Source organism: Miscanthus floridulus, chromosome 16 (genome assembly GCF_019320115.1).
Source record: "Miscanthus floridulus cultivar M001 chromosome 16, ASM1932011v1, whole genome shotgun sequence".
In the NCBI taxonomy this organism is placed as follows: domain Eukaryota; kingdom Viridiplantae; phylum Streptophyta; class Magnoliopsida; order Poales; family Poaceae; genus Miscanthus; species Miscanthus floridulus.
In genome coordinates this window covers 99,581,021-99,591,480 of record NC_089595.1, presented here as the reverse complement: position 1 = coordinate 99,591,480, position 10,460 = coordinate 99,581,021, and the positions used below count along the sequence as shown (strand labels likewise).

Here is a 10,460-nt window from a genome sequence, read left to right as displayed (position 1 = left end):
GAGTGGTAACTACCTTGTGTATGCATGTAATAATAGTTTTACCAACTGATGTCTTTTTTCTATGAAAAAGTCTAGAGCCAGAATTCTTCTGTTATTTAAAAAATGTAACTAGTACGGTGTGCGTGATACTTGAAAAGTCTGGAAATTGTAGTGTTTTGCCACGTGCTGGCTTCGTTGTTCGAATATAATATAATATAATATAATATAATATAATATAATATAATATAATATAATATAATATAATATAATATAATATAATATAATATAATGCTTTCACATTGACCGCAAATCTATGCATGCACAAATTAACTTTCCACGAAGATGTATATTTAAGGGCCTTTTTCATTGTGAAGAGGCCTGTTCATATGCAATAAATGCAGTGTTTCTCGGTCCTCAAGTCACCTGTTAGTTTAGGGGATTTCAAATCGGAATCTTGCTTCATTGTAATTGAAGTGGAGAGCTCCAATTTGGGTTTCGGTATTTTGCTTGGCTTTCCGTCACAGTGTGTGTCCCACTATGTTCATCGGTCATCACTGTAAACATCATGTCACTAGATGGCTCGAGCGTATCACTGTTGGGAGTTTTAATTTGGTGCTTTAGAGGGTGATTTTGGAACAACAACTATTACAAAAGAAATTTTGGATTGACTTCCAGTCACCCTCTCTAGTTGTCTTTCTCGGTCCTTCAATTCCCAATCGCGTCTGGGCACCTGGAGGTCCTAGGGCGTAGAGGGATCCTCCTAGCACAATCAGTCGCTAGCTAGAAGGCCCCATACAGAGAATGGGTCCTGTCGCTTGATGACAGTTTGGTGGTTTCCCTCATGGGCTTCCAGCACACGGGTTGTTGTGGGGGCTCCTGTTCTACTATATAAAATTGAGTTTCAGCACCAAAACCCCAAAAACATCTTACAGATCACAACATTCATCATGATGTGTGAGGGATATTTGGGAATTGAGCATCACTTGAAGCTATGGAGGAACTACTTCCGCGCAAAGCCCTAGTAGGATCAGCAGAGGACGGTCCCCCTAGATGGCGATGTTGGGATCTTGCTTTTGCACACAAGATGTCATCGGAGTGCCGTGCACTCCCCCTGCTGTTGTCCAATAAGGGATGGAACAGGGAGTGGTTCTGTACTAGGGATGCTTCCCTGCTCGCATTCATGGGTCGCCCTCTCGTAGTGCAAGTGAGTTAGAAGTGGGACATTCTGCGGACAAGAGGATGAAACTAGAGTCTATGCACGTGGAGTGCAAAGAACTCCATGACAGAGGCATGATAGGGATCGGTGTGGTGACTGGTGAGTGTGTTCATCAACTTTTGTATCTAACCCCTGAAGCGGAGAGCGCACTGATCATACACTAAGAGTCCCCAAGACCTGTTAGGGAGTCGACGGAGGACCTGTCAAAGTCGGGGGCGATGGCAAAGGTGGGAGCGACGATGCCCAATGCTGGCCCAGCGGCACTGGCGTCCCAGCTAGCTGAACCCCGGCCAATGATTCGGTGGAGGACCTTGTTCGCTTGCTTACGGTACCGGTCTCCAGCATCCTCAATTCACCACCCAGGCACTGATTTTCCAAAACTCTAGACAGCTCACCTAATAGGAAGGCTAATAATACAGCCGGTCTACGGGCTGTAAGGATCTTTGCAGTCTTCTATCAACTTATCCATATAGTAGTTAGCTCTTCACTATTAATACATGGTCCACTTGTCTCTCTCATGAAGTTTATCGGTTCTTGTGTCTAAACCGGCTGTAAGCTTGCAGCCCGATTCTCTTCTCTCTCCTCTCCTCTGTCCTCCACCTCAATATTTAGCTGGCTTACACCCTGCTATTATACTTGCTCTAAAAGGTGCCACGTCGCAATGCAAGGTTGGCAGACAAACCGTGTGCCGCTAAGCCGGAGATGCTGGGCAAGCTCGCGATGCTCAAGAAGTGTGGAACTGAGCCCATGTCGGCGTAGCTGACCCCTAAGGGCAGTTCCAGTGGGACATTAATGATGGTTTCTATCCCTATTAATTTAGTTGTCATCTAAGCAAAATGCTGATATGGTAGTCCAATTAATGAGAAAAGAGAGAGAAAACAGAGGAAATCGTTTCTTGGATGAGAAACGACGTCTTTGCTTTACCCAATGCACAAAGAAACGATGAAATCTCGGTTGGGAAGAAACCACCGGTTTCCAGGATGGTCCGCACCATCCCCGCTCGCCCATGTCATGCCCGCCCACACCGGCTCCGCTCGCCGTGCCCGCGCCGGCCCACGTCGGCCGCGCCACCATGCCCTCGCCAGCCCTACTCGCCCGCGCTTGGACGTGCCGTCGCGCTCGCCCGCACCGGCACCACTCGAGCCGTTCCCGCTCGCCCACGGCGAAAGCGCCGCCGTGCCAGCTCTCGGCCATGTCGGCCCCGCTCAGCCACGCTGCTGCGCCCGCCCGCCCGGCCCACCCACGTCGGCCGCGCCACCGCGCCCGCGCCGGCCCTGCTCGCTCGCACTCGGATGCGCCATCGCGCTCGCCTGCTTGCACCGGCACCGGTCATCCAAGCCGGCCCCACTTGCCCACGGCGGCCGCGCCCGCCACGCTTTGGTTTGGTTGGCAGAGAACATAGGAGAGAGAGAGTGAAAAAAGATTCATATTTATTGCATGAAGACCTCTACACTATGGAGATAGTTTCTAGGTATGATTTTTTTTCCTGACATGATCACTATAGAAATTGTGCATGATTTCAACCATAGGGACTGCCCTGTGACGTCGATAGCAACTCGTTTCAGCGCTACGTTTCTGTCGCCACTCTCGTTTAGCAAGCGCGAGGCAATACGCGAGTTATTCCCGGCTCGACGTGGAGGGCGGACGCGGCGATGCTAGTTTGTTGCGGGGTGAAGACCTCCAGGTGTCGCGCAATTTAGTCATCATGTACTCCTTGAGCAAGTCCTAAGGGGCCAGTCCTCTTGGGAGGTCTGCGCAGGTCGACGCAGGGCCAGTGCCAACGCCCCTAGCGTCTTTGCACCGGCGCTGGCGAGTTGTAATGTAACTGTTTTACTCCCACTTAATGAAAAAAAAACGTGTCAATCGACACGTTCTTGAAAAATAGAAGGATGTTGCCAAAAAAAAAGGATATGGCGGATCGGAATCGTCATTCAGTGATCGGATGCACACTTGCCTGACTACTTGATGCAGTCATCTATCGCTTTCTTGAGGTACACGTGCTCTTTATATTATGTACATATATGTAGGAAAAGTATGACATGAATATGCGTAATAACTGCACATACTACTTACCCACATTATTAAATCCTACTACTTCCGTTTTCAAGTATAGTTCACTTCTGTCATAAGTTCAATTTATAACTAGTTTTAATCAAGTTTTTTCAAAAATATATTAGCATCTGTAAATTTAAAATAATATTTTAGTTTTAACTAGTTTGATGTTATATATTTTAGTTTTTTATATAAATTTGCATGGCTACGGTTAGATTTAGAAAGGAGGGGCAGTATGTTATTACTAAGTTTTTGAGCTAAGTTGGTAACTGCCTTAATCTGATGATCTTGAGTAGGTGGGTTATTTGATTTGCCGTGAATTAGACAACCACACTTCGCTCCCTTAGGTCACCCTGAAGATACCAATATGGTTCCATATCTACAAGTTGAGGATACAAAAGCAAGTGAAAATTGAAAGAAGGGATATTTAATTTAGCATATGTGATTACTGGGTTCCATATTGTCGTTTAGTCTTCAAGTGGCTAGATTAAGAGGGAATCATGCATGAAATGAATCTGAAGTAGGAGTACCAACCAACTTGGCATGCTGACATCAGATGATCATCCCAACCAAGGCTTTTGACTACCTATTTAATATGTCATTTTATGATACAAAACTCTAATTGCAGTAAGTACTTTTAAAAAGACACAAACCATACGAGTATTATATGGCAGTGACCCTGTGATATCGCTGTCGTCTAGAGGCATGACCCGACATTGATCCTAATATATACTATCATCATCAGGTCTAGCTCGGCACAACAATGACATCAACTTTTCACTGTCGATATATTATCCTCTTCCAAACTCAATTGTGGCAGCAATGCTGGGTTTCGCCATGAAAGCAATACATGGATTTTGAGTTCTGAATACGCATTATACAGACGAAGTATCACACCAAGTAGTTGAAATAAGTACATTATACTAATTTGGTAATTTGATCAACTTAGAATAGTTTGACTTGGGACCACTCTATAAATTGACTTAATTGGTGACAGAAGGAGTAATTTGGTGGTACCCGTTGGGTGGCTCCCTTTGATCGCGTGGGATAATCAAAGTTTTAAATAGCCGGCTATGCCATTTAACTTTCTGTGTCCAAAAACAAGCTATAGCGGGCTATAGCGGTAGCTAAGGGCTAACTTGTACATAGAAAAACTTAGCTAAATCCTTCTTAAACAGCTATAGCCGGAGATAGCAGAGGCTATAGCCGGAGATTTAAAACCTTGGGGATAATATATTCTAAAAGTACATGGTCGGTAGATGGAGGGCTACGTTAAGAGATTAATTTGGATCACTTTTTAAAAAAGGGTAATTATACATTTACTTTAAAATAGATAGATAACATCTTATTTGCGCAAAAAAAAAGAGATAAATAACATCTTATTTATAGTTCAAAATATCTACGAGTAAGGAACAGGTTGAAAATTACAAACCTAAAAGTATTACTTTGCTATAATGAATACTACGATCCACTTGCATTGTATATAGAACATGCATATATTAATATATATGATGTGTTACTTCTCTCCATTTCCACCTATATATCGTATAGAAGCAAAACCCCACAGTAGCTAGCTACCATTGCACCATGGCACTCACCGGCATCACCAACCAGGACTTGCTCGACGCTGAGGTTGAGCTTTGGCACAACACCGTCGCCTACATCAAATCCATGGCACTCAAGTCCGCCTTGGACCTTGGCCTCGCCGAGGCCATCCACCACCACGGGGGCAGCGCCACGCTGCCGCAGATAGTCGCTAGGCTCACACTCCACCCAAGACCCTCCACCTCCGTCGCCTCATGCGCTTGCTCGCCACCACCGGTGTCTTCAGCGTCCGGATCCAGCACTCGTCGCCGTCAGGTGACAGCAGCAGCGACAGTTAGCCCGTCTACAAGCTCACGCCAATGTCCGCCCTCCTCGTCGGCCCGCGCCGCAACCTTGTCCCGCTCACCGCTCTGCTCGTCGATCCGGCCATCGTCACGCCCTTCTTCGAGCTCGGCAAATGGTTCCAGCGCGGGCTGCCAGGCCCGTGCATCTTCGAGCAGACGCACGGCCAGACCTTGTGGGAGCACGCCAACGGTGACGCAGCCTTCGACGCGCTCATCAACGACGGGATGCTCTCGGACAGCCACTTCATCATGGACATTGCCATCAAGGAGTGTGCACATGTCTTCCAAGGGATAAGCTCCCTGGTCGACGTCGGTGGAGGGCTCGGCGCGGCGGCGCAGGCCATCTCAATGGCGTTCCCGAGTGTGAAATGTAGCGTGCTAGAGCTCGACCACGTCGTCAGCAAGGCTCCCAGTGACACTCAAGTGTGCTACGTTGGTGGCGACATGTTTGAGTCTGTACCACCGGCAAATGCCATGTTCCTGAAGGTAAGTCATCTCCTGTTGCATTGTGTGTACGTTTTACTTGTAACTGGAAGTATTTCCTCAGTTCCGAGTTATAAGTTGTTTTGGCTTTTTCTAGACTTAGCGGTTTATAATTTGGAATAGAGGAAATATTTTGATATATTAGACGCTGGTTGAGAATTTGTAAGAAACTAGGGAGCTTACCTTGGTGGATGCGTATCTTTTCTTCTTGAGAGATGAATACAATCCATTGCATTCTTGAGAGATGAATGCAATCCATTGGAAGAATATCGAACCAGATTTTTTTTAAAGTAATATATTGATAATGATACTACTTTCCAAGCTAAGGCACATGCATATGCATATCTAGTCACACCATTTTTCTTATATAAAGTAATTTCATGTGTCAGAAACTTACGATTAAGATTTAAATGGTTGTAGTACATATATTCCTAACTGGAGGAAGTAGCTAACCTGCCATTATTTTTTATATACAAAAGAAACCATTTGGTTTTAAATAAGCTGTCAGAATGGTACCCTTAGCATTCTTGGTGATTGAATTAGTCCATGTGCATGTAAAAATTAAGTGCTAAAATCCTCAAAATCTTACCTAACCCGGCCATGCGGAAGGAGTCGAGATTTGATCAATGCTTACTACATATATTTGATCAATATTTCTTTTCTGACACTCAATAAAAAACATATATTTGTTACGTTTCAGTGGGTTCTGCATGACTGGGGCCACGAGGAGTATGTCAAGATACTGAAAAACTGCAGAAGGCTATTCCTCCAAGAGAAGAAGGGGGGAAGGTGATAATCATAGATATTGTGGTTGGGGCAGGACAATCGGACTCGAGGCACAGAGAGATGCAAGCCTTGTTCGACCTATATATCATGGTCGTCAATGGCATGGAGCGAGATGAGCAGGAGTGGAAGAAAATCTTCTTGGAAGCTGGATTCAGCGACTACAAAATAACACCAGTTCTAGGTGCCCGATCGATCATCGAGGTTAACTTTGAACAAAACGCCTGATATGATGATCACAATTCACAAGTGGTTCAGTTGGCTGTTGGCGTGCATGATGTTCGTGTGGATTTGTATCCCAACGAAATGTGTGGTACTCCATATTTTTTTTTCTGCTTTCTGATTTCTAAAGACCATTGTGTTCTATATATCAGGGCACATGTCGTACTTGTTTTTCTTCGTTTGATTCAGCCCGTTGTGTTCTATATATCTTCCATTGTCTACTGGTACTTCTGCTCTCTGCAATCGCCACCTATGTATGTGCTATCTTGCAGCCCGAATGCAATGGAACAGAGCATGATCATAGTCACTCTGTTCGTTGTTTCCACCAGCAAAACAAGAAGGTTACAACTTACAAGGGTATTTACACTTCAGTGAGCTCGTCGGTCTGTTGGCTTAACAACGACGGTTCTAGGTGTTCCCTCAATCCAGGTCTACACCTTAGCTTACCCCTTTGCACTACTACAAAACAAGGATATTGTAGCACTTTTTTGTAACATATTCATCGATGTGTTCCAGTGAAATCTCATAGTAACATAAAATAGTGTGTTACAGACTTCGGTTGTAACACAAAACACCTTTTTATAAAAATGTGTTACTGGCAATAATTATAGTAATACAAAATTAATGTTACAAAAGTGTACTATTTTGTAACACATAAATGGAACAAATAAAATGTGTTACAAATATATGCCCTGTAGTAACATAAAATAATGTTATAGTCTAAATGTTACAAAGAAACATATACATGTGGACTTTCCTATTCATAGGCATCACGGTCATCGCACCTAGGTGTCGTCAAGGCTGTTAGGCAATCACATTGTCATCATCACATGAGAACCAAGTAGCAATGAGTAAGCAATTAAAAAGATAAGTTCGATGCCAGAACTTGTTATCAAAATTTATTAGGCCAAACTCAAGACACTCTAGATGCCAAATCACAAGAACAAGTACAACGAAGAAGGAAAAACTGAAAAATAAAAAACAAAAATGTGAAAATAAATGTGAGTAATATTGATATTTTTTTTATGTTGTTGCATGAACACACTAACCTACCACTGAATAGGTTGATCAAGAATTTCATCTTTTTGGTTCCACATGAATACCGGTCAAATTTACAATATAATGTCATGTAATATGCTCAAAACATGAGTGCAAGCGTTTTTTTGTGGTTTTGAGTCTAACAAAAAGGCTATGCAAAAACAGTCATGTATGGCATCCACAAAAAGTTAAATCAAATAAGTAATCACTCAAAAAAATTTCTCAATATTATAAAATGCATAGAATGGCCACAAAAGAAGGCATTTCAGTCTAGCTTTTAAATGATACTAGTGATTTGTGCGCGCCCATGCACGTGTAGACAATCACGGTCTAACCAAAATTTACCATAAAACAACATGCGTAGACAATCATGATCTAACCAAAATTTGCCATAAAACAGAGTCGATCCTCAGCACAATCTCTACACTGAATGTTGCGATGTTTGAACATTACATATTTTTTTTGAGGGGAACATTACATATATTTTACATAAATGAGTCATAGAACACACGAATAATATAGGTCTTAGTATAGCTCACATAAAGTTCCAATGCCTCTAGGCTGAGATGGTGGAACATAGCATATTATACATAGACAGTCACAATACTTTGCAAATGTGTCCGCAGGGTTAATGATATTATTTTAGGTGTTGTCAAAAAATGATGTTATTTAAGGGAAGTGGCAGCTGCTCTTGAGCTTCTCCTGAACTTGATGGCTGGTAAATCAGCTTCCAACTTTGATCGCACAAGCTTCCTGGAACCATAGATAAACTCAATGAAACATTTTTCTCTGGCTATAAATCCCAATATAAAACACATTATAAGTTCTAAAGACCATATATTAACCTATTTGATGTTTCTGAATGGTGTATTACCTGAATACAGATGATCTTGACACCTGGGTTTTGCATCTTCAGAGACTTTCCAACACCAGATATTGTACCTCATAACTTCTGTGCCTGTACCAGATACAAATATGCCCACACAGACTATAAATTTCTCAATATATGTAGATAATAGGCAATGTAATTATGATAGCATCTAGAATATAAATTTCAGTGTCCTTAGCACCAGTGTTATGAATTCCAAGTCTTGTATATGATATCATGTACCAGGTCCACATAACATATTAGGCAGGAACAATGTAGAAGCATTCCACACCCTAACAAGAATTTACCATGTTGGGTAAAATAATATAGATTATAGGATAGACGCAATAAAGATGCATTCCTGAAACAATGGACCATGAGGAAACTATCATACTTGTCCAACATCCTTTCCACAATAGCCTGCAGCCACTGTACATCGTTTTTTCTTCCCCAGTGGCCCTTGATTGGATGGCAATATGTTCATCCAAAGCTTTTGCTAAAAAAAGAAACAGGGCAAAGGAGGTAATGTTTAACACACTTTTAGTGCTATCAACAATTAACTAGTCATAATGCAGGCACCAGGCAGATTACCTAACAGTGTTTGAGCGTAATCAGAGTCGTCAGAAACATCAAACAGGGGTCCAGCACCAAGTGCATACGACAGAGCACCATTTAGCTCGGCCAAGTAGAAAAACACCTTAGGGGCAACTAGTGCTAAAAGCTGCCTCTGGACAAACTCCTCGTCTTCGTACAAACTCTCACTGCATGCAGCAGGAAACAAATTGTGAGAAATACAACAAAGCAAAGCACCCAAGCTTATACTGATTGTCAAAACCTTTTACAACCAATGACCAGTATAAAGAGAAAATATTTTGGCCCATGCATATCAATGGCAGCAGCCATGAATAATCTTGGTATTCATATAGATCCTTCTAAAATGAATGTAACTCCTAGGAAATAAACACCAATTCTCATAGCATTTACTCACCTCTACACTATAGCTGGATAGCTTCTATTGAACTGAGGAGCAACCAATAAGCTAAGGGCAGCTACCACATTAAACAGTATAAACACATGGATCAGTATTACTTTGTGACAACTTTTTAAAGAGGAAAGTTATCACATTTGATTCATATCCTATCATGACAACCACAATCTAAAAGTTTGGGATTTGTTGTGTTAAACAAACTAGAACCTTGTGAGAAAGTTTAGTTTTTTCAGCAAACAGTATCTATGAATTGGAGGGTGTGAATCATATCATAAGTTCGTAACAAGCTCTAAATATGAATTGATCCTTATACCGTATGGCTCCATCGGAGGCTTCTGCGCCTTAAGGATAGTGCATATTTACTTCCGTCATTGTGTTCCACATTGAGCTTTAGGATGCAGATTGTAGCAGGCATACCTCATGTAGTTCTGCGTACCCAGTGCAGAGAGCTCCCGCGCTGTGCGGGGTCTAGGGAAGAGTGTTAGTGGCAAGCCTTACTCTCGCCTGTGCAATGCGAGGAGACCGCGACTCAAACCCGGGACCTTCCGATCACAGGCGGTAAGACTCTACCGCTTGCACCAGGCCTGCCCTTCACCTCATGTAGTTCTGCACAGAAAGAATAATGACAGCTAATATTTAGGTAGTCCCTAAGATAGGTTTTTATGACCCAGTTTTCTTATAGCTATTCAAATGTCTTTATCCATGTATTTCAGCCTGTCTTATCTTTCACACAAAATTAGGTTTATGATTTGTTCAGAGATAAATGTGCAGCAATGCACTGTGGAGCTCAGCTGTCCAAGATTCACATGAATACCTCCTTGATACTATGGAATCTATTTTCAAAATCATCTAATAAAAAACACAATCTTGTCTTCAGGGGCGTACCCAGTGCAGAGAGCTCCCGCTCTGTGCGGGGTCTAGGGAAGGGTGTCAGTGGCAAGC

General features: G+C 42.7%; 1 long non-coding RNA gene and 1 pseudogene across 1 annotated transcript; one reads left to right on the top strand and one right to left on the bottom strand.

Annotated features, from left to right (window-relative positions):
• Positions 1–4,834: 4,834 nt before the first annotated feature.
• On the top strand, positions 4,835–6,630 carry LOC136511110 (O-methyltransferase ZRP4-like; annotated as a pseudogene).
• A 2,315-nt stretch (positions 6,631–8,945) lies between these two features.
• LOC136511694 (uncharacterized) lies at positions 8,946–9,947 on the bottom strand. The gene is made up of 3 exons (XR_010772805.1): positions 9,832–9,947; positions 9,122–9,291; positions 8,946–9,026 (listed from the first exon to the last, which is right to left on the bottom strand). It is a non-coding gene; the product is annotated as an uncharacterized lncRNA (long non-coding RNA).
• Positions 9,948–10,460: the final 513 nt, after the last annotated feature.